This window comes from Stegostoma tigrinum, chromosome 24, assembly GCF_030684315.1.
Source record: "Stegostoma tigrinum isolate sSteTig4 chromosome 24, sSteTig4.hap1, whole genome shotgun sequence".
Taxonomy (NCBI): Eukaryota; Metazoa; Chordata; class Chondrichthyes; order Orectolobiformes; family Stegostomatidae; genus Stegostoma; species Stegostoma tigrinum.
The window spans coordinates 41,147,847-41,173,026 of NC_081377.1; the positions used below are offsets into that span (position 1 = coordinate 41,147,847).

Below are 25,180 nucleotides of genomic sequence, written 5' to 3' on the forward strand. Positions count from 1 at the left end.
TTTTAGAGTTTGTAAACATGAAACCTGACTGTAACTAGTTTGGCTGCTGTCCTGTTCCCTCGGCCATTGGAAAAACTTGCAGATAACCTTGATATCTTGGCCAACAGTGGTTTGACAAGTAATATTTTCATTGATATGATTTGCCGAAACTGAAAGGAAGATAGATTTTCGCATCTTTGGTGTGTTCAATTCATGTTGCATTCTCTCTGCATTTTTGCTCAAAGCAAGCTAATGAAATAATGAAATCTGAAGTCAGAAATTAGTTCTGAAGAAGGGTCACTGGACTCTGTTTTCTCTCTACAAATGCTGCCACACTTGTATTTTTTCCCCAGCAATTTCTGTTTTTGTTGCTAGCAAAATAATTTTTGTCTATATATTCTACGTCTAACTCAATTTGCTTTTCAACACACCACAGGGGACCTTCATCTCCAGGATGAGAAGTTGTCATGCATAAGAGTGAGTAAAACAAGATGTGCAAGCTTCTTGACATTTCACTAAGTTTCAACACCTCTTGATTAAAATTCTAATCCAAGGCATTTAGTTTTCTACGCTCCTTGTCTTATCTGGACTTATAATCAGCTGACAGCAGCAAACCTAGGTCAGCAATGTCCTTTTTAAAACCATTTTTAGTTCTTGAAAATCGCAAATATTAAAGTCAAATAGGGGTGGCACAGTGGCTCAGTGGTTAGCACTACTGCTTCATAGCACCAGAGGCCTAGGTTCAATTACGCCCACAGCAACTGTCTGTGTGGAGTTTGCTCATTCTATCCATGTCTATGTGCATTTCCTCTGGGTGCCCCAGACTCGTCGCACAGTCCAAAGATGTTCAGCATTGGTGGACTGGATGTGCTAAATTGCCCAAAGTATCCGGGAATGAGCCGGCTAGATAGATTAACCATGGGAATTGTAGGGTTACAGGGATAGATGGGGGCTGGCTTTGGATGGGATGTTCTTCAGGGGGCCAGTGTGGCCTCCATGGGCTTAAAGGCCTGCTTCCACACTGTAGTGATTTTATAAAGTCAAATAATTCATGCTGAATATTGCTAGTCTATTTTCTATACAGTCATAACATTAGTCTGTGACTTGGAGGGGAATTTATGGATGGTGGTGATTCTATGTGTCTGCTATCATTGTACTTCTGGGTTATACAGTTCAGGAGGTTTGGAAGGTGCTGTTGAAAGGCCTTTTGTGCGTTGCTGCAGTGCATCTTGTGCACAGTTGACATTGCTGCCACTGTGCATCACTGGTGAAGGGAATGAATGTTGAAGATGTGCGTGGGGTGCCAATCAAGCAGGCTGCGTTGTCCTGGATAATGTAAAGTCTCTCCAATGCTGCTTGAGTTGCACTCATCTAGGGAAATGGAGAATATTCCGTCACTTTCCTGATTTGTGCCTTGTAGCTGTGGGACAGGTTCTAGGGAAACAGGAGATAATTTCCTGGCTGCAGAACTCCCAGCATCTGACAGGTTGTCACAGCCTTATATTTATATAGCTGGTCCATATCACTTTCTGGTCAATGGTAACTCCCAAAACATTGATAGTGAGGGATTCAGCAATAGCAATGCTAATAAATATCATGAGGAGACACTTAGATTCTGACTTGTTAGATATGCTAATTGCTTGGTCTTTTTGTGATGTGAATTTTTTTTATCTTCAGTTAAACTTTAATTACTAGTTTGGAGAGACCCATATTATGTCATACAAATTCAAAAAGAAAGACTGTATTAGGTTTATTACGTTAGTGGTGACTGGTTTATGTTTTGCTGTGATTACCATTGATCTGAAGAGTGAGTTTTGAGAAGATTTGAGAAGAAAGCTAGCCACCAGGATACATGAACATCAACTAGCCACAAAACGACATGACCCACTATCACTCATATCCTTACATACAGATGAGGAAGGACACCACCTTTGATTGGGACAACACATCCATCCTAGGACAAGCCAAACAGAGACACGCACGAGAATTCCTAGAAGCATGGCATTCCAACTGGAGCTCCATCAACAAACACATTGATTTGGAGCCAATCTACCATCCTCTGAGAAAAAGAACAGGAAATGACATCACCAACACAGGAAATGACATCACCAACCCAAGGAAACCTAAACAGATAAACAGAAAGCGGGACATAACACCAGCGCTTCATCAGAAGCTCACTGATGATGTTACCTAGAATAGTGGCGAAACGTCTAAAAATGAACCTTCCAGCTCAGCGAGCAAACTCACATCCTGATCTGAAGAGTCTTATCTAATGTTCAAGTATCTCTAAGTTTATTTGCTGCTGAAACATTCATTACTGCCATTACTTCCTTAAAATTTCACCATTCCAACTTTGTCTGAGCCAACCTCCCACAATTTGCGCTCTAACAACTGGAGGTAATTCAAAATTCTATTTCTCATGCCCTGCTTTACACCAAGCCTTGTGAATTATCTTTCCCTTGCTTTCCTAAATTGGGTCCAGTCAAGCAAGGTTTTGATTTTAAAATGATCACTCTTGTCTTCAAGCCTCTCCATTTCTCATTCTCCATCATCTCTTCAATCTCTCCCTGTCTTACAATTTGCTGAGACCTTTACACTCTGCCAGTTCTGGCCTCTGGGGCATTCCTAATTCCAATCTCTTCTCCACTGGCGGCCTTACCTTGAGTTAGCTGCATTCTGGAACACATCAGTGCAAAAGTTACACATGAAGTATTTGGAACAATCTTCAGCCAGAAGTGTCAACTGGATGATTCACCTCAGCCTCCTCTAGTGATTCCGAGCATCACAGATCCCAGTCTTCAGCCAATTCTATTCCCTCCATGTGATATCATGAAATATTTGGAGGCAGTCAGTAATGCATAGGCTATGACATTCTGACAACATTCTGGCAATAGTACTGAATACGTCTGCTCTAGAACTTGCTGTATATCTAGCCAAGCTGTTCCTGTATAGTTACAACACTGGCATCTACCTGTCAATGTGGAAAATTACCCAGGTATGTACTGTACACAAAAAGGAGGACAAATACAATCCTACCAATTACTGCCCCTTCAATCTATTCTCGATCATCAATAAAGTGATGGAAAGTGTCATCAGCAGTGCTATCAAGTGGAATCTGCTCAGTAATAACCTGCTCAGCAACAGCTAGTTTGGGTTCCGTCAGGGCCAGCCAGCTCCTGACTCATTACAGCCTTGGTTCTAACATGGACAAGATAGCTGAATTCTAAGGGTGAACTGAGAAATATGGTCTTGACATTAAAAGCAGCATTTGATTGAATGTGGCTTCGAGGAACTCTAGCAAAACTGAAATCAATCGATACCAGGAATCAAACTCTCCACAGGTTGGAGTTATACCTGGCATGTAGGAGGATAGTTGTGGTCATTGTCAGTCAGTCATCTCAGCTCCAGGGCATCTCTGCAGGAGTTCCTCAGGGTAGTGTCCTCGGCCCAACCAACTTCAACTGCTTCATCAATGACCTTTCCTTCATAAGACCAGAAGTGGGTGTGTTTGCTAATGATTGCACAATGTTCAGCAACATTTGTGCCTCCTCAGATACTGAAGCAGTCTGTGTTCAAATGCAACAAGATCTGAACGATAACTAGGCTTGGGCTGACAAGTGACAAGTAACACTCGTGCTACACAAATGCTAGGCAATAACCATCAACAAAAAGAAACAATCTAACCACTACTGTTGCCATCGCTGAATCCCCCATAATTAACATCCTGGGGATTACCATTGACCAGAAACTCATTAGATTCACCACATAAACACATTGGCACAAGAGCTGATCAGAGACTAGGACAGTGGAGAGTAGCTCACCTCCTAACTCTCCAAAGCTTGTCCATCATTTTTAAGGCACAAGTGAGGAGTGTGTTGGAATACTCCCCAGTTGCCTGGATGGTTGAAACTCCAAAAATATTTCACAAACTTGACACCATCCACGACGAAGTGGACAACCTGATTGGCACCACATCCACAAGCGTCACTCCCTCCACTATTGACGCTCAGTGGCAGCAGTGATTACTATCTACAAGCTGCACTGCAGAAATTCACCGATGATCCGTAGACAGCACCTTCCAAACCCACGACCACCTATATCTAAAAAGACAAGGGCAGCACATACATCGGAACACCACCACTTGCAAGTTCCCCTCCAAGCCACTCACCATCCTGACTTGGAAATATATTGCCATGCCTTCACTGTCACTGGATGAAAATGCTGGAACTCCCTCTCTCATGGCATTCTGGGTCTACCTACAGCACATGGACTGCTGCAGTTCAAGAAGGCAGCCCACCACCATCTTCTCAAGGGCAACCAGGGATGGCAATAACTGCTGGCCCAGTAGCTATATCCATATCCCATGATTCAATAAAAGAATAATATTCTCTGTAAATCTGTTTGCTTCTTCATCCTCCTCAAAACTTAGGGACTAGGCTTTTGGTCACCTGGCTTTGTATGGCTGGGTGTCAAACCTTTCCTAATAATGTTGGCATTACATTTTTAATTGCATTAATAATGCTATCTAAATGCAAGTTGTTGTGGTGCCTTGGATACCTTACACCTATTAGCCTTTTTCACATGCAGTGTTCGATAGAATGTGCTCGAAGGTGATGAATATCACACCTGCCTCAGATCAAGTTCTCATTTAACATCTGCATGTCCACACTTTACAATACACTTGACATTGCTGTGACAGAGATCAGATAACTCAGCACTGATTAGGCACTTATCCTGGGAGCTTTTGAGCTTGTGTGGCTCAGTTGTAATCTGGAGTTATTCAAGCTTTTGGTTTATTTTACATTGCCTCTTGAAAGTTATGTCTGGTGAAAGAACTGGAGGGGAAATGCAAAATTATTTTACACGACAGATGGGAACTATCTGGAATACAGTGCCTGAAAGGTAGGCTTAATAGTGACTTCACAGTGAAACTGGATTTATGCTTATAAAGAAAAAAAAAGTCGCTTTATGAAGGTAAAGCAAGAGTGTGGGTCAAATGACATATTTACAAAGGGCTGGTACAGCCATTGTGGAAATGGTGGTGTAGCTGTAACATCACTGCTGTAGTAATCCAGAGGCCTTTTTGTCATGCTTTGGAGTCATAGATTTAAATTCAATAAATTAGAAATATGAAGCTAGTTTCAGTAACAGCAACTTGACAATTATCATTGATTGTTGTTTAAAAAAAAACCCTTTGTGTCCAACAGAGAAGGGATGTGCCATTTTATCCAAACTGGCCTATGTGTGACTCCAGACCCACACCAATGTGACTCTTAATTGACCTCTGCAATGGTCCTAATGAGTCACTCAATTCAAGGACAATGAGGGATGGGCAACAAATGTTGTCCTTGGCAGCGATGCTCACATCCTGTGAAAGAATTAAAAATGGTAGGCTGAATTTAATCCTTCTGAACTGTACAAATCCAGTTTCACAATTAGACTGCAGTTTTTTTTAAATCTCTTTCTAATAAACAGCTATATTTTGTGAAGAACACAGCACCTGTTTTAGCACGTTTGTCAGAACATTGTGCCGTTTCCTGTTATTTTGTGGTTTGTAGTCCTACTAGTACCAAGCTGCAACATTCAGCATGGCAGCTAAGGTTCCAATCAATTGACTGAGAATACAATGTGTACTGTGTCATGCTGTTATTATTTTATTATAATCTGCTTCTTATCATAGAAGTACAGAGCACAAACCCAGCCCTATCGCTTCTCTGTCCTGTTGTGTGCCACAATGGAATTTACAACAGCAATTTTTGTCAAAAGTCAGAGATTACTTAACATACTGCCCACGGTAATTTAATAGAACAATAGAGATCCCTGATGTGAGCTTTTAAAGACGTAGGTTTGATAAAAGAAATTTTTTCTAACCAAAAAGAAAGATAAATTTGCATTTATATAACTCATTTTATGACCTCAGAATGTCCCTTAGCCGCCTAATGAAGTACTTCTGAAGTGTAGTTACTGTTGTAGAAATTCCCAAGGCTTTCTGTTCCTGTTTCTGGCCAATGAATCTTCATACTAAGGCCCTGGTATGAACAAAGTCATCATTTTCACCATTCAGTATGGTGTGAACTGTTGTGAATTCATAAACAGTTAGTGACGATTTAAACAGAAGTCTGACGAGGTTGGATGACTGATGCGTTTGGTCTATTGGCCAGAATCAAGGTAAAACTCATGAATCTGAAATAACTCCACAGATGCTGGTATCCCACCACCAAGTTGCCCTTTGTTTACAAACAAAGAATCCTTCACACTGATCCATCTTCCTCACAGCCAGTTCTTAGAGTAAAAGACGGCCCTATTTATATCTGCCAGGCAGGCTCCATTTTTTTATTCACTTGTGAGGTGTTGCTGGCTGGACAGCATTTATTGCCCATTCCTAGTAACCTTTGAACTGAGTGGCTTGCTTCGCCATTTCAGAGGGCAGACAAGTGTCAACTACCTTGTTGGGTCTGGAGTCACATTTAGGCCAGACCAGGTAAGGATGGCAGATTTCCTTCCCTGAAGGATATCAGTGATCCAGATGGGTTTTTCCGACAATTGGCAATGGTTTCATGGTCATTGGTAGATTCTTAATTCCAGATTATTATTAAATTCAAATTCCACCATCTGTTGCAGCAGGATTTGAACACACGTCCTCTGAACAGTGCCTGAGTTTCTGGATTAATGGTTGAGCAATAATACCAGTAGGCCATTACCTCCCCCTTGGACCAGTTTAACAGCCCCCAATCAGGGAGCTCATGTTCTGTGAGGTCCACCTGATTGACCTTGTTACAATCACTACAATTCTTTATAAATTGCGTCAAAAATCATTACTGTCCTCCAAAGCCTCAAGTAGAAGCTCTTAATCTCTCATCCATGGAGACACATTTTAGGAGCTTGGTTAGCTCTACTACCCAAAGACTTCTCTCGTCAACTCAAAATCTCTTGACTCTCTATAAAGCTTGCATTTTTTCAGGGCTTTAAGAGAAGCCTTCATTCTGGTAGCCGTCCTGCTAGCAATCTACACTTCCTCTTCTTAAAAATTTTCTTGTTTTCCTTTGTAAATTACTATTGACATGGTCAGTGCTCCTCAACACTCTACAAGTGCCGTCCTCCATCCTCTTCTCTATAGCTCATACTGGCTGCATGAGATTATAATCTTCTCTGAGACCCCCGAAGAAGAGGAGTCAGTTAGCTTTGTTGGCCAAACAGTGGGTTTGCAATGCAGAATGATGCTAACCATCTGAGTTCAATTCCCACACCAACTGAGGTTACCATGAAGGGCTCTCCTTTTCAAATGCTCCTCTCGCCTGAGTCATGGTGACCCTCAGGTTAAACCACCATTAGTCACCTCCTTCTAATGAGATAGCAGTTCTATGGTCCAGTTGGACTATGGCAACATTATCTTTCATTTAAAGACCCCTTCTCGTTTTGCAGTTTGTCTTGCATCTGACAATCGTCAGCCTTTTTTGAAGACTGAAGATGTCATTATCCATTATTAAATTCCTGGTTTATCACTTCTGTCTTTGATCTTAAACCAAGGCCCTTAGCTTTGCAATGAAACTCAATAAAAAATTGGCCTGAAACATCAAAAGCACAACATTATTCTGAGGCTGATGAGTCCCACCTAACGTTGACGCATATGTGCTTTCAGCAGATTGTTAGTTAACAATTAGGATCGGGAAACATGGCTATTGTTTCTGCTGTGACTGAGAAATGGAAATCCACTGAGGATCACTTTAATTCTTCCTCTCCATTATCTCCATTGCAGTGACAGCAACAATCATCTGACATAGTTATTCAACCTAATCAATTTCTTCTCACATAAACAATGCTGAAAATGGAAAGGAACAGAGAGTAATGTAGCCTCAATCAATAGTTCTCAAGTTCATCTGTATTAGCTGTATTAAAAGGCTTTCAGTATATTATCATGTCCACCTGACACATATGTGTGTAATTGTCTTTCTCTACCATGTACAAGAACATTATTAAAATGAATCAGAAGGCATCCTTTAAGAGCAATCAATTGCCCATAGGCTTGCTAAGTCTGGCATGGTGTAATAATTCTATTCAGAAATCCTGGGTTTCATTCCCTTCGTCACTTAGCAAGACAACTGAAAAGGGGCTGAGCCATTCAGTTGAGAATGATACCAGACCTTTGCTGATTTTGCTAATCTTGGCTGGGGTGATATTTAAAGATTTGGAATTAATTTTAATTCCCCAAAATAAGGAGGGGGAAATTAGGTGAAGCTGTAGCTCCAGATCACCGTATGCCTTTTGTGTTGGATGGATCTCACACCTGCCTATCATGATGCCTACAAGAATGGATTACTGTGCAATTATGAATAAATTGTACAATAATAGAATTCCTACAGTGTGGAAGCAGACCATTCATGCCATTGAGTCCACACCAACACTCTGGGGAACAGCCCATCTAGATCCATCCCCCTCATTTCTGCAATTCTACATTTCCCATGGCTAAGCCACCTAGCCTGCATCTCTCTGGACTGTGATAGGAAACCAGAGCATTGGAGGAAACCCACATAGACATGGTGAGAATGTGCAATCTCCAGACAGACAGTAATCTGAGGGTGGAATTGAACCCAGGTCCCTGGTGCTGTGAGCGAGTAATGATAACCGCTGAGCCACCGAGCCACCCCCAATATACCTGAGGGAAACGGAGCTGCTGACATAGGCAGTGAGTAGATGATGGAAAAATGATACTTGCAATGAAAATGCCAGCCTTGATTGCCAGTCATGTTTGCTTTATTCTTCTCAATATTTGAAGTCATGGATTCTTAGGTGATGGTGGAATGCAGGGAAGAAAGATGAAGCAGTGCCATGATGGAACAGGATACACGGATTCATCACACAGTGACAAAGGTGCTACAGAAGTGTACAGTGAGCCTCTTTCTTTTCATGCTTAACTGTCAAAGGACAGAAATCTTCAAAATATAGCTGTAGTTATATTTCTGAAATTAAAGCAGCAGTGGGTACTATCTACAAGCTGCTTTGCAGGAATTCATCAAGAATATTTAGGCAGCATGTACCAAACCCATGACCACTTCCAATTAGAAGGACAAAGGCAGCAGATAAATGGAACACCATACCCTACATACTTCCCTCCAAACCACTCACCATCCTGCCTTTGAAACATACCACTGTTCCTTCACTGTCACTCGGTCAAAATCTTGGAAGTCCCGCCTATGGACGTTGTAGAGTATACATACAGCATGTGGACTGCAGTGGTTCAATAAGGTAGCTTACCGCCACCTTCATAAGGGTAACTAGGGTCAGACAGGAAATGTTGGCCCAGTCAGTGACACCCATGTATATGAGTGTATTTTTAAAATGTTGTCATTAGGAGCAGAGTACCTGATGATTTAAACAAATTAAAATGAGTGATTGATGCTTTTAATACATAACAATTATTAAATTTAGATATTCTAGGCTGCAGGTGTCCTTCTGGCAGCTATCACCAATACTCCAGGAAGTTATGACAGGATGTGCCTGCCTCACCGTTTTCTGACAGTACTCAAATGAAGCACCAGCTGCCACATAGTTTCCCCATCCATAAGAACATCTGAAAATTGGCAATACTAACTTATTGAAAGTGACATACTTAAATTTCCGCTGAGGGGAGGACTTGAATGTGTCAGCCTCTCCAGAGCAATCCAAAATATTGTAACTTAATATTGCATAATAATGTAAAGAATTTCCAAAGGAAACGTAATTTTCACAATATTTTCCGAACAAATAAAGGCTTTAAAAAAAATATAAAATTGTGACTGTTTATCAACTTCCACATAAAGGTGCACTTTTTGAATATTTTGATCATCAGCAACTTGCTTCACATTTAGAGTAATTTTCCAGCAAAACGGACAATATGACAAGCTCAAAAGAATGTGAAAATGGAACAGTTAGTTGCACAACAGTAAGAGCAAGGGAGCAAGCCAGAATCAACTATCCCAAGTCATTGTTGTAAGGTCATGATTAACTAGTCTCCTCGCTCTCAGGATAGTGAGAAATTTCTCTGAACTGACAGAATGAAATTGTCTTGTCAACATGTATGGGTCTGAAGATATTGTAAATGGGTAGCAATTGATCAAAATAGATATAATGGATAAAGCCACTTTCGGCACAATAAAATCAACACACTCAAATACTGGGAACAAGTATCACTGTGCAGATATTTTCTTCAAACTTAAGACAGCTTCTATAATAGACGAGAACAGTCTGAGATTTACCTTATACAATGTCCCCACCTGAGATTTTTTCTCCCCCTACGGTTAACCCATTGTACAATCATGTGTAGAGCCATACTACATTCACCACTACTCCATCTGCCTGCTAAGTCTGTCACTCCACAAGTACAGGTGGTCTGGACAGGCCACACTTTACTCAAACTTCAGACTCACTTGAGAACCATTGATCCTGGTATTGATTTGTGAATAATTTTTTCTGCTAAATAATCTTTTATCCTTTTTATATTTTTGCATAAGACAGTGTTCTTTTTCGACCCTGATGTTTGTCTATTATCATATCTGAAGTAACCTTAACCGCCAGATTCCCTTGTGATAATTGCCGGGACCTTAGGGAGCTGGTACAAAGACATCAGCTCCCTCCAAAAGCTCAGGTAGAACTGTCCTTGCCTCCACTCACAGAAAAGAGAAGGTTGGGGTTGGGTGGGGAGGCATTGGGGGTGTGAAAGAGGGGTACAACTTTATCAAGGGTAGACACAGCATAGATAGGGAGAAACATTTTCCATTTAGCAGAGGGGGCAATAACCAGATGCCACAATTTTAAAAAAAGGAATTGCAAGGTTTACAGAGAATTTCAGGAAATTCCTTTCACCCACAGGATGGTGAGTATCTGGAACTCACTGTGTAAAAGGGTATTAGAGGCACGAACCATCAAAACATTTAAGATGAGCACTTGAAACACCACAGCATACAAGGCCATGTGTGAAATGCTAGAAAATGAGATTAGAATAAATTGATGCCAGATGATCAGCATGGACATGATAGGCTGAAGGGCCTTTTTCCTGTGCTGTAAAAGTGCTGCGGCTCTGTGTGACATCTATAGATGGATGAGGCCAATGTAACACGAGGAAGGGTCACTGGACCTGAAATGTTAACTCTGATTTTCTCTTCACAGATGCTGCCAGACCTGCTGAGCTTTTCCGGCAACTTCTGTTTTTGTGTGTGCATATAACATGAAAATTGATCCCTTCAATTCATGGCACTGTCTTTTTAATTGAACTATTCAACAGGTCACAACGAAATATAAAATACCTTTCCCAGTCACTAATGTACTAACACACACTAACTCTCTGTCTCTCTCGCTCTCTCTCACACACACACACACACACACACACACACACACACACGCACACACACAAATATGCACACACGCACAGAGACACATTCACGTACAGACTCATGCACACACATATACATATACACACACATTTGCTTACATGCACACATTCACTCTCTCGCACATACACCCACACATACATACGCACACACTCACAAACTCACAAGCACATACACATACACATTGTTATTCGTTCTCACACACACAAACACACACACACACACACATACACACACACACACACACACACACACACACACACACAATATTCTCTCTTGCATGCACACTCTCTCACACATACATACAGACACACACTTTTTAGAGAAAGTGATAAAATACACAGATTTCTCTGAATAGATTGGTTTCCAGAAAAAGAATCACTTTGGTTAATGGGTTTTTCTTGAATACAAAGGAATAAAACATTCTGGAGTCACATGAGCATAAGATTTAGGAGCAGGAGTAGGCCTTTTGGCCCTTCAAATCTGCTCTACCATTCAATAAGATTATAGTTGACCTTTTCATATGCCAAATTTGACATTCCCATCTACCCTCAATAACCTTTGATTTCCATGTCTAGAATCTGTAACTCCTCCCCCTTTAAGTATTCAATGGCTCCCATCTTCACTGAATTCTGAGGCAGGGAGTTCCAAAGCCACACAACTCTCTAAGAGAGAAAAGCATATCTTCTCATCACTGTCCTGAAAGAAGTTTAAACAGTGCCCCCTAGTCTGGGTTCACCCACATGTATAAACTTCATTACCATATTAACCTTGACAACATCATTCAGGATTTTATAAACTTAAATGAAATCATCCCCCACTCTTCTAAACTACATGGAAAACAAGTCCAGCCTGTTCCCTCAAAACAATTATTTGCTCATTCCAGGTGTCAACCTCCTCTTATCCACCTGTAATGCATTTATGTCCTTCCCTAAATAAGGTGAGCAAACTGCACACTATTCATCATGTCGTCTCCCCAATGCCGCATGTAACTGAAGAATAAAATTCCTCACCTCGATGTTCATTTCCTCTTATAGCAAAGGATAACATCTAATTAGCCTTTGTCATCACTTACTGTATGTCACACTAATATATTGTGACTAATGTCCTGGAATTGCTGAGTCCCTCTGCACCCCAAACGTGTGCAATTGTACTTCTGCATTTTTATTCCTCTTGCCAAAGTGAACCTCATATTTTCCCCCAAATACCAATTAACCTCATTTTTGCCCAGTCACTTAACCTATCTATATTGGTCAACATGCACCTAAGTCATCTTTAAAACATACTTTTCTCCAGACCTGCATGTCATCTGCAAATTTAGCTATCATGCCTCATCTAACTAATTGATATCAGTTTCAAAAGGTTGAGAGTTTAGGGTGACCCTCTGCAGAATCCCTCTTGTTATATCCTGTCAAATGCTGGAAAATGGGATTAGATTAATTTACGATATCTGGTTGGCATGGAAGGGTTGGACTGAAGGATCTGTTTCTGTGCTGTATGTCTCTGTGACTCTATGACCCATTTATGCATACCCTCTCTTTTCTACCAGCTAACTACCCTTTTATCTATGTTGTTGCTCTGATGCTCTGGCATGTGTGATCAAGTCATTAATTGTGCATGATTGCATCTGGAGTATTGCAAATACACGTTGCTCAGGAAACAAGATCTTGAGATGTTTATTCAACCACTTTTTCAAAACAACAAATAGGTTTCACTGTGACCTCAACAGAAGTGTTACTTTTTCAGAAATGATTAGCTGGTCAACTTGTACTTCGCAAACCTACCTCCAACTAAGCTTGTTCTTAGCAATTGTCCCACCAACTGATCTAGATTTAACTAGAACCTCTCCAAGCCAGTCACCATTTAAAACCACCCCATCAAAGGTCTGCAGTGAAGCAAGTAGTTATTACCAGTCAAGTGATTTGCAGAAAGCCTTCTTAAAAACAAAATCCATTGTCTCTAACTCATAATAAATCTATTTCCACAATTATTCAAGTCCTCTAAGCAATATTAAGTATAAACTGTTTTCATAGCACAATACTGCTCAGAAGAGTTCCTGATGCCTTCTGTTTGTCAATTGAGGATTTAAACTTGTAGCTGAATTTTCTGCACCTAATATTTGCTGAGTCACTAACTTTCTCGGATGGGTAAGTAAGCAGGACCTCATTGGGGATTAGCAGACTAGAAGCAAGCAGCCCACTGTGATGATCCCAGCCTTATAACTGATAGCTGGGACAACCAGCTTAGTTTACCAAAGGACCTTTCAGGAGTGTACCTTCTTGGAAGCTTCCCACTCAGCTCCAGGTAACTCTGATACCTGAAGCCCCAATCATTATGGAAGCCCCGACTAGACTAGCAGCAAGAAGATACATGCACTAGATTAGATAATAAACTAGTTCATATCAACAATGTCACATTTGCACGTGGGATTCATAATAGTGAACTGTGCAAAACAAAGATCATTAATGGGAGATTTTATACAGGTTTTCAAAACAATGAGGGGCTTTTATGGACTAAATTAAGAGCTTTTTATATTTGTTCACATGATGTGGGCACAACCAATAAAGCCAGCATATATTGTCCAATCTTAATTGCTCTTGAGAAGTTATAGCTGTCAATGTGGTATGGTAACCGGAGAACAACACAAACTTAATCTAACTGGCAGAAGAACAGAGGGGAGGTGACGAAACTTGTTTTTAAGCAGTGAGTTCTTATGATCTGAAAAGGTGGTGAAAACAGATTCGAACAGATTTCAAAAGGGATTCTGGTGAATTCTTGAAAAGAAGAAATTTTCCAGGGGCATGGGGGAGGAAGTAGCTGGATAGCTTTTTCAAAGAACTGGTATAGGCTCCATGAGCCAAATGGCCTTCTTCGGTGCTGAACAGTTTTAATTTTGTACGATCTCTGGACTTTGGCATGTAAGGTGTGCCACTGTGCAGAGAGACCGTGTGCTTTCTGTATCAGGCAGCAGAAAGCTATGTGAATTTATCAGTACCTTTGGACGTGGTGATAGGCTTTTGCATATTCTGCAGAAGCTTGGGTGATGCAGAAAAATATACCTTCTTGCAACCAATGAAGATACAAAAGATCGTGATTTTTATGTCTTTTTCATATTCTCATGTATCTGCTGTACTGGGCAAAAGATTGGTGGCAGTACATCATTGTAGATTGCAAATGGATCAGCCTTCATTTTCTCAACTCCTAGATCACTGCATTATGGAATTGTTATAGAAAGAGGCCCATTCAGCTTATTGTTTCTACTCCAGACCTCCAAATCAACAATTCACTTCATGCCATTCCCTCATATTCACCTCGCCAGCCTGCACTCTGTACATGTACAAATAATAAGCCTAATTCGCTTTTGACTGCTTTGATTGATCCTGCCTTGGCCACGCTCTCAGGCTGCGTATTCCTGAGCTTAGCCACTCAGAATGAGAAAATATATTCTCAACTCTCTCTTGCTTGATTTACCAATTGGTTTAAGGCTGTGTCCTCACAGTCTTGATCCTTTTGTGAGTGGGAACAGCTTATTTTGTCCCGACCTCCTCATGATTTTAAAAAACTTCTTTGACATCTACTTTCAGCCTTCTCTTCTCCAAGACAGAGTCCTTCCTTCTCCAATCTATTTTCTTCATTGAAGTCCCTCATTCCTGGGACCATTTGAAATAATTGCTGACATTAAATATTAACTGCACTGTTTCTTGCTGTGACTCAGTCATAAACTGAAACTGAAAGCAGTCAGTTCCTCCCTCTCTCAATTTTTTCAGCAATTGACTGATTACCTTCAATGACCCATATTAGTTCCCTGAACACCCTCTCCCCCAAAATCAAAATCCTTCTTTCAAAATTCGTCAAAACACACCTCTTGCTATAATCTCCTTCAGCTCTGAAGTTCCCTGAATCCTCCATTACTCTGGCTGTCGCCTCCCCCTGCCCACTTGCTCCTATTAGTTGTATAAAAACCTTCAAATGCCCAGTCCCTATTCTGAATTTTTTTCCCTAACCACTTAAAATCTTTACCTGTCTTTCCATTAAAAATCCTTTTCAAAAGCTTTTTCCTCAATCAAACTTTTAATGACCCCTCCTGATCTTTGCTTTACTGGCTCAGGCATGCTGCCTATATTTGCAAACCACATGGTAATATATTTTACATTATTGGCATTGTACAACTTCAAATAGATGTTATTGCTCACTTCATCACTAATTCTCAATTGTTTAATTTATCGTGCATCTGTGAATAGGTTTGGTCGCTTGTTTAAGTTGTTCAAATTTAGGACTAATCTAACTATTTAAAAGTGTGAACTGTATAATACCAAGAGATCCTATTGTCCTAGCTCAGATTAGACTGCAGTGTGTACATTCAGTTCATTGCCTCACAAGTTTTACTCAATTAAACACAACATTGGTAGGATTAGATGATGATATCCTGCAGCGCAGGATCCATGAGAGGCAAGCTCATACAGTTAAATTCAATGTTTTAACCCCCTGGGAAGAGATTTTTTCTATGAGGTTACGAGCATGTATGCATTCCAGGTACAAAGATGAAGTGCTTGCTTTCGTGATAGTCTAGTGGATTTGATTGAGTGGAAGTGATGTATTTGCTCATGTGGGAAAACCTCCCACAATGCTCACAAGCCAGGAAAGGTACTGTATGGCCTTCAATTTTATTTGTCAAAGAAAGAAATCCTTCTATCTGCCAGCAAATTCGTTCACGGAGATTTCGTTCAGTCGAATGAGTACCTAACATTTCAGAAATGGATTTGCATTAGTTCAGACTGGCCATCAGTTTCTTTGAGAAGAACACACCATTTGAATAAAAAGCAGGGAGAGCCCAAAATATTTAAATTCACCAACTACAAAAACGTTTGTGCAAATACAGAAAACAGTTGGATCAGTTAGTTTTATGTATTTTCTAAAAAAAAGCTTAACAATAGTTCAAAAGATAGCTTATATTGTTAAACCATTATCAGAGTTTTCTGCCTCTTGATGAGTTCATAAATACTTCGGAAAATATTACACCACTAAGATTGTAGCCAATATTTTCTCAATTGTCTGTATTGTACAAAGAGGGCCCGAAAGAAATATGTTACAGCACAAGCATTAGGAGAAGTAGACCATTCAGCCCCTTGAGCCTTGCTCAGTTATTTTGTAAGATTGTGTCCAACACAGAAAGTGCTGGAGAAGATCAACAGATTCAGCAGCATCTGTGGAGAGAGAAAAACAGAGTTAACATTTCAAGTACGATATGATTCATCCCTAGAATTGTGTGCCTAGATTATAGACTGTGGCTAATCCGGTCATGGTTCCAACTCTACTTCAATGTCTTCTCTCTATTCCCATAATTGTCTTGCTTGTCCATCAGAAGTCTGCTTAACTCAGCCTTAAATCTATCCAATAACCCACCTCTACTGCTTGTGGGGCAAGAGAATTTCTGTCTATGAATCATCGGTGGAAAAATGATCTCTTCATCTTCACCTTAAATGGCACATCCTGTATTTTTAAACGGAGTTCCTTAATTTCTAGATACCCCTGCAAGTGAAAGCATCCTCTCATCATCCACCCTGACAAGTCCCCTCAAGATCTTATAGAATTCAATAAGACCACTTCTCATTCTTACAAATTCATGACCATGTTTACCTTACACTTTCTTTATATTGGAGTAAGAAATGGAAGTAAAGCCCTTAAGGACACATTGAACATCCTTGGGCGATCCACTTAGAAATTCTTCACTCTTTGGAAAATGTAATTCCTTCCACTGTTATCTACAATCTTTAATTCCAATCTGTTCATAAAGGCAGAGATAGATCAGTTATGCAGTTGGATTTGTAATGGCTCTACTTTCATGCCACTTTTAGGAATGGTAATTTATTTAAAAACAACACAATATACAGTATTTCAATTAAAAAATTCAGGTTATTTTGTCATCAATAAATTTCTGCTAATACAATGCAAATTTTGCACTAATTGGAAGTCACTGATGTACATTTTAAAAGTGACTTGCTGCAAACCAAGTGTAAGTATGGGACATGCCTGTATGACAATCCACACACTGTATGGGAGCGTGACAGACAGGAGTTTAATCTTTGGCATAAGAGCTGTAAAACTAAAAGGTGATGCTGCTGTCTTTTGGCATGCTAAATCCCATCTGTTTATTTTAAATTCTCAGCAACTTTATCTCCTGTCTCTTCCTCACCTTACTATTGAAGTCCGGTTCAAATCCTGCTCCAGAACTCAAAATCTAGGCTGACATTTCAGTGCAGTACTGAGGAGGCAATAATTTTAAAAGAGGAAAGAGAGGCAGTGATTTAAAAAAATGTTAATATTTCTTAGGGAGTCTGGATCATTTCCTGTCCTGAATGTATATAGTCGTACTGACGGTTAACCATCTGGATATAGGTATTTGTCAAATCACTTGGTTGAGATTATCAGCACCTTTGGGAGTTTTAACACCTCTGCTTCCCTTTAAATTTATGCCATCTAGTTGCAGACTCACTGCTGTTAGTAAACCTCAATTTAAGTAAAACCATTACAGCTGGCAAAACAAGGGACTTCAGATCTGTGCGCACCCTGACTGCCTCTCTAGATGAGTGACCACAGCGCCATTTGGAGATTACCACCGACAGTGATTCTGATTACAGTGACAAGTTCCTAATGCTAACAGGATGATGCAGTTGTGATTGCAAGTCGCATGCTCTACCAGAGTCAGCGGTTTCTAGCAGCACCTCAGAGTGCTTTGTTTGTCCAGAGATTGCAAAAGAAATAGCCACTGAGGGGGAAAATGGTTGAATCATTTCCACCCACCTTGGTATAGGCAACAGACTTGCCAGTTTTTTAAGGACTTCACTGTGACTGGAAAAGATAACAGCTCAACAGTAACAATGAACTTCCAACATCTTTGATGCTGTAAGACATTTTGAGGCATTGTCAGGAATATTAACAACAAAATTTCTAACTACACAAAGAGATATTGGGATCATTTGATCAAAGTGGTGAGCCTTAAGGAACGTCAAAAAGGAGAAAAGAGTTGTAGAGAAACTGGGAGATTCTAGAGAGAGAGAGTTCCAGAGCTAAGCAGCTTGGCAGCTGAAGACAAGACTGGCAAAGATGGAGCAAGTAAAATTGGAAACCAAAACAGAAGTTGCTGGAAAGGCTTAGCAGGTCTGGCGGCATCTGTGGAGAGAAATCAGAGTTAATGTTTTGAGTTCAGCAACCCTTCCTCAGAACTGATGGTAGCAAATAAAATTGGAGATGTGCAATGAGTCCAGAGTTGAAGAGGTACAGAAACCTCAGTGGGATTGTAGGTCTCCAAGAAGTTACAGTAATAGACAGCATTGAACCCGAGTAGCATTCGATGCTACCAGGGAAAGTATCCATAATACGAGGAAAGATTTGAATTTATATAGCACACTTAATGACTTCAAGGGTCCTCAATGTATTTTACAGGTAATTAAATGCCTTCAAAATGATTTCAAACAAACTGAAGCTGTAGGAAACGTCTGAAAAATGGGCACTGCATGACCCAATTTCCAAACCTTAGTACATTTATTCACACAAATCAAGACAAATGTTCGGCAAGATTTCGAATTACTAATAATAGTTAAAACACCTTTCTCAAGAAGGTAACGCAAAAAAGAAAACTATTACCAAGTTAGTAAGCAAGCAACTAAAAAGTCCTGCCAGCACATTAAAAACAAATGGGCCACAACAGGAAAATAATTTTATTTTAGAATCCCTACAGTGTGGAAACGGACCGTTCTGAAAAGATGTCAGTTTAGCCAGTAAGTGAGTTAGTATACAGGATCAAACTCGAATTTCACTGTTATACTATGGATAGAAATTTGAAATGAAAATAAATGATCACAAATGATTGGAAACAGCAAATTCACACCTGTTTTGTGATAACAGCTTAATTTCAACTGAGTTCTTCTAGTGAATGACCAAAGATCATTTTGTTAAAATGTTAAATTGGAGGAGGGTGGTTAAATTGTTCATTATAATTGGATTGACATAAGAGAAACAATGCTGATAAAAATTCTGCTGAGACGACATATTTATAATGTAAATGCACAAATACGAAAATCAAGAAGAGGCGAAAACAAGGCAGCTGAGGCCTAGACATAATGGTGAAGGTGTCTGTTCCAACACAGTGTGGGGGAGGGGGAGATATTATCAAAGGATGGTTTTGTCTGAGGCTGTGAAAACCAAATGTGGATGTACATGTCTGTGTGTTCTCAAGTGTGGATGTGGGGGGCCTTGTAGAATGTGGTGGTGATGGCAAGGAACAGTTAGCAGCGTAGCAACGTTGCACCATTTTCTACAGGAAGAAAGTGGCTATTGAAGGCAATTGTGACTTTTGAAAGTTGCATGAGAATTAAATGCAAATAATAAAAATGCGGTCCCTGGCAGGGGAAGGTGGGCTGTGTGTTCAGCAATGGCCAAGTATTTACAAACAGCCAGTCAACCTAGGCTGAGTTTTAAAGGCACATTGACACCATTTGCCTCTGAGTATAGTGCAATTCTCAGAGACGAAGAAAGTTTTTCTGAAAAGCCTTTCAAAATGAAGTTGAAATACTCTCTCCGGGCAAGGTTTTATGGGCCCATAAAACTGATAGCTTATGTTGTGGAATCAGTGCTATTTTCTGTAATCATTTCTTCCTTGTATTTGCTCCCAGCAAGAAAATAGACACTAGGAAACACTGTGGCTTACTGAAACTGATAAAGCTGGCGTTTGCCGATAATAAAGGTAGTGACAAACCAATTTAGATGCCTTCAATTTTAGTGTAAATGATGATCGTTGACTCTATTGAAGTGCAGCTGTCTTCACAACCAGGAACTTTCCTGATATTCTCAGAACCATTTTAGAGCTCATAGGGGAATGATGACATCTCAGAAGGCAGAAACCAAAGGCACACGTTTCATATTGGGTGGATAACTATCACAGGAATCTGCTTTGTAGTTCTGATTCCCTTTTCATTGTTCATTTTTGTTTTTTGTTCCTGTTTTCTCTGCTTTGATGTCTTTTAGAAACTCTGTACCTTTCCAGGGTTTATGGGTGTGGTTTGAAAGTCTTAAATTCAATCCCTAGCCTGAACCATGATGTCTAATCTTAGTTCGGCTCAAGACCAAAGGTCAATCAGGGGCTCCATTGCTATCTAGTAACTCATGCTATAATGGTTTTGTCAGGCTCTTAGGTGAGGACAATATTAAACTAAATGCAATGGTTTCCATGTCAGTGTGACTTGCCAGAAGTTTCCACCTAGGTTTGCAGAGGATGATTTTTTTAAAAAATCATTCATGATATTTGGGCATCATTGGCCTGGCTGGCATCTTAATGCTCACCCCTTGTTGCCTTTGTAAAAGTGGTGGTGAGCTTCCTTCTAGAACTGCTTGTACTGTAGGTAGACCCTCAATACCCTCATACACACCATTCCAGGATTTTGAACCGGCGACACTTAAGGAACATCGATATATTTCCAAGTCACGATGGTGAGTGACTTGGAGGGGAGCTTGCAGGGGGTGGTGTTCCCATGTATCTGCTGCCCTTGTCCTTCTTGATGGAAGTGACCATTTAGGACTGAGATGAGGAGAGATTTCTTCACCCAGACCCAGTGAACTTGTGGAATTGACTGCCACTGAAAGCAGTTGAAGCCAAAACATTGAATATTTTCAAGAAGGAGTTAGGTATAATTCTTAGGGATAAAGGGATCAAAGGTTTTCACAGAACGTGGGAACAAGATACTCAGTTGGATGATAAACCATGATCATATTGAACGGTGGACTCGAAAGGTGGAATGGCCTAATCTTGCTCCTATTTTCCATGGTTCTGTGTTTGGAAGGTGCTGTCCAAGGAGCTTTGGTGAATTTCTGCATTGCATCTTGTGGATGGTACAGGTACTTCTGCTATAACGCATGTTTCATTAAAGCGAATTGGCTGGAGCATGATTGATGAATAGTGGAAGCTGTTTGGATATCAAACTTTCTGCTGTATAGCTATAGTGATTTTCTGTAGCGATTTCCCTATAGCACCATTTTCTATGGCGATTTTCTACAGTGTAATTTTCTATAGCATGAGGCCAGAAAAGAACACAACTATCACATTATAGGAGAACTACCTGTGTGCATTGATACTACTGGATGCATTGCATAAATTGACTATTTGAATGTTGGCACCAATGGAGACAGATGCCAGAGCCAATTTCCTCACACATTAGGACAGGAACAGAAGAGAAATAAATTGGAAAATAAAATGAAAACAGGCAATCAACCACAAAATGATAATGAATTGCTGGTCTAAGGGGAAAGACCAGGAGAGTGGATTAATTGGAGAGCACTTGCAAGGATGTAGCATAGGAATGATGGGGCAAAACGCCTCCTTCTGTATCAGTGCATTTTTTTAAGCTCCCTTCAGATGAATCATCACTTGCCTGTGTGAGCAACGTCTTTTCATGCTGGCTTCCTAGACCTATAATTAAGAATACTGCCTCATGGAATATCCTAGCCACAGACTGGTTTTAACACATTACCACATTATCCATTGAGATTTATGAACACTGCACCACCACAACACATTACTATGTACAATGTGCTCTTTAAATGTTTATATCTGTAACAAGCAATCAATATATTTACAATATCAATGCTCATGCATTGCCATCCAGCATTTTAAATGATAATAAAATGTGAGGCTGGATGAACACAGCAGGCCAAGCAGCATCTCAGGAGCACAAAAGCTGATGTTTCGGGCCTAGACCCTTCATCAGAGAGGGGGATGGGGTGAGGGTTCTGGAATAAATAGGGAGAGAGGGGGAAGTGGACCGAAGATGGAGAGAAAAGAAGATAGGTGGAGAGGAGAGTATAGGTGGGGAGGTAGGGAGGGGATAGGTCAGTCCAGGGAAGACAGACAGGTCAAGGAGGTGGGATGAGGTTAGTAGGTTAGCATTTTAAATGTATCATTTACACCTAGATAAGAATATTAAGAGCACATTGGAATGTTTTTGTGGGAAACTCTTCACTGATCAATGGTTTGGTGGGAATGCAACATATTTTATGTTATGTTACAGTCTGGGGCAGGGATTGGTTAGCTCAGTTGGTTTGTGATGTTGAATGATACCAAAAACATAGCTTCAATTCCCACACTGGCTAAAATTATCACAGAGAACTTTGCTTCTGAATCTCTGTCCTCACCTAATATGTCATGACCCTTAGCTTAAGCTCAACACCTGTCATCTCTGTCGAATGAATAAGCAGCCCTGTGGCCTGGTAGAACTTTGGCAACTTTACATCCTAGAGGCCCCAACTTCCTGGTTTGAACCCTAACCCCTGGTAAACTGAGGCAATGACCCAAGGTGAGTGGGAGTCACCTTCTTGTTTCTTTCCCAAAAAGTAATTCTTTGTTCATGATTCTGTATTTGATTTGATTTATTATTGTCACATGACTCAGATACAGTGAAAAATATTGTTTTGCATGCTAACCAGACATACCATACTTTACATAATTACATCAGGGTAATAGAACAGAATGCAGAATATTGTGTTACAGCTGTAGAGAAGCCGCAGAGAGAGAGCTATTCTAATATATGGGAGGTCCATTCATAAGCCTGATAATAGTGGGAAAAAGCTGTTCATAAAGCTGTTGATACATACCTTCAAACTTTTGTATCTTCTGCCTGATGGAAGAGGTTATAATTGGGGTGGGAGGGTCTTTGATTACATTGGCTGCTTTCCCAAGGCAGCGGGAATTGTAGATGAGTTAATGGATGGAAGGCTGGTTTTTGTGATAGACTGGGCTGTGTTCACAATTTTTGTAAGTTCTTGTGGTCTTGGGCAGAGTAGTCGCCATACCAAGCCGTGATGCATTGAGATAGGATGCTTTCTAAGGTGCATCTATAAAAATTGGGAAGAGAAATTGGTAACTCAATACTATGGATGTTGGCAGGCTAGTGATAGCCAAAGAATAACACTGTCCTCAAAAGACTTTTGCAATTGTACAACAATCACCTGACTCCTTACAGCACTTTACAGCCAATGAAGTATATTTGAAGTGTAGTCGCATTGTAAAATGTAGGAAATGTGAGAGCCAATTTGTGCTCAGCAAGCTTCCATAAATAGCAATGCGATAGACGCAGGAATACTTCATCTGGTCTCCTTTAAAATTATACATGACATCTTTTATATCCACCTGAAATGGCAGATGAGATGATGCACTTTTGACAGCAATATTTGCTGGACCATATTTGCATCATCAGGGAGAGGCCTTTCTTGAATTTGGAAAAACTGAAGTCAGTTAACTACTTTCATCAGCAATCCTGCTCACAATACAGGGATTTGACCTGGGAATTCCCATTTTGCATGGGTGATTGCTGCATTACTCTGTGCACATTCACTGAACTACAGCAGAACTTTTTTTTAATCGTTTATTGTTGATCTGTAAAAGCATTGATCATGATTCAAATGCTAGTATTAAACTTGCCTGTATCATATTTGTTTGACTCAAAAGAATATCCAGCAATTGCATTTACAGATGACACTAAAGTGTGTGCCAGATTTAGTAACCCAGAAAAGGAAACAGTATGCAAGTCGACTTGGCTCAAGTAAGAGAGCTCAATGCTGGCAGATATCCATCAAAGGAGACGAATGTGCAGTAGTTTGCAAAAGTAAATAAAAAGATAGAATGTAACACCAGAGGGTGTGAGTTAATGATTATTTGGAGGTGGAAAGGAATTGATCACTGATTCCTTCTCATACTTTAGTCAGTGTCAGTAGCAAAATATTCCCCACGGATTATTTTACCTGGACTATTCATCATAAACTAATAGGAATAAATAAAACATTGGTAACGCTAAATAAAGACCAAAAAGACCGAGGATGCTGTAAATCTGGAATAAAAACAGAAGCTGCTGGAAAAGCTCAGCAGGTCTGGCAGAATCCGTGAAGACAACATCACAGTTCGGTGACCCTTCCTCAGTATAGGAAACACTTGGTAATGTACTTCGTTTGGGGAACTGTCACCAGTTTTACTCCTTCATACTCTGTGATAGTGGTTTGACACCATTGATCTGTAAAGGTGGAAGTGAGCTTTGGGTTTGTACTCTATAGAAAAATAAGGATTTAGAAGAGATCTGTTCACAATACTTAAGATGTTTAAGATTAGAGATATCATGAAAAAGATTGTATCCTTGAGATGATGATTTTGGCGAGAAGAACAAGAGACTATCTAGACTGAATCCCACAGACTGAGCGAGTGATGGCTACATTTGTACATCCAAAATCCAAAAGGGGGCCAATTATTGTAAAATGATTATAAAGTAAATGATGAGGGCTGAGTCCTTCAGGTCCCTGAAGAATATTTTAGATGGCTTTTTGGTAATTATGTTTTCTGATCATCTACCTTTTGATGGAGGACTGCTGAACTGATTGTTCCTTTATCATGTGGTTGGATGTCATATGATGAGTTTGGGTTACTGACAGCCTGTAATGCCCTTACACAACAAATGTATTTCCCTGAGCTTCAGAAATGGGAGGTGAGGTAGGGATTGTCGATGATTAGAGGTAAAGCAGCTGAAGGATGAGACTGAACACTTACAGCTTTTCACATCTATAAATAAGGAGCAATGATTGCTGATTGATCTGCTTGCTAGTCACTTTTAATCCACTTCTTTGCATGTGCCAGACTTGAACGCAGGCTTCCTGGCCCAGAGGTGTGGACACTACCACTGCGCCATTAGATCCTTCATTCATCAGCTGGCTGATTATAACACCCAATTTTATAAACCGAAGTCCACATCAGAATCTGAGAATGTAATCTCTATTTGGCACTTAGTTCTGACAGGCTGGTGATC

At 40.2% G+C, this 25,180-nt stretch overlaps 1 long non-coding RNA gene across 1 annotated transcript in view; it reads left to right on the top strand.

Annotated features, from left to right (window-relative positions):
• Positions 1-413: 413 nt before the first annotated feature.
• The window catches only part of LOC125465029 (uncharacterized), a 38,313-nt gene continuing 13,546 nt past the window's right edge, over positions 414-25,180 (top strand). The window contains exon 1 of the long non-coding RNA XR_007250160.1: positions 414-456. This is a non-coding gene — a long non-coding RNA (uncharacterized LOC125465029). The remainder of the gene's footprint in view (positions 457-25,180) is intronic.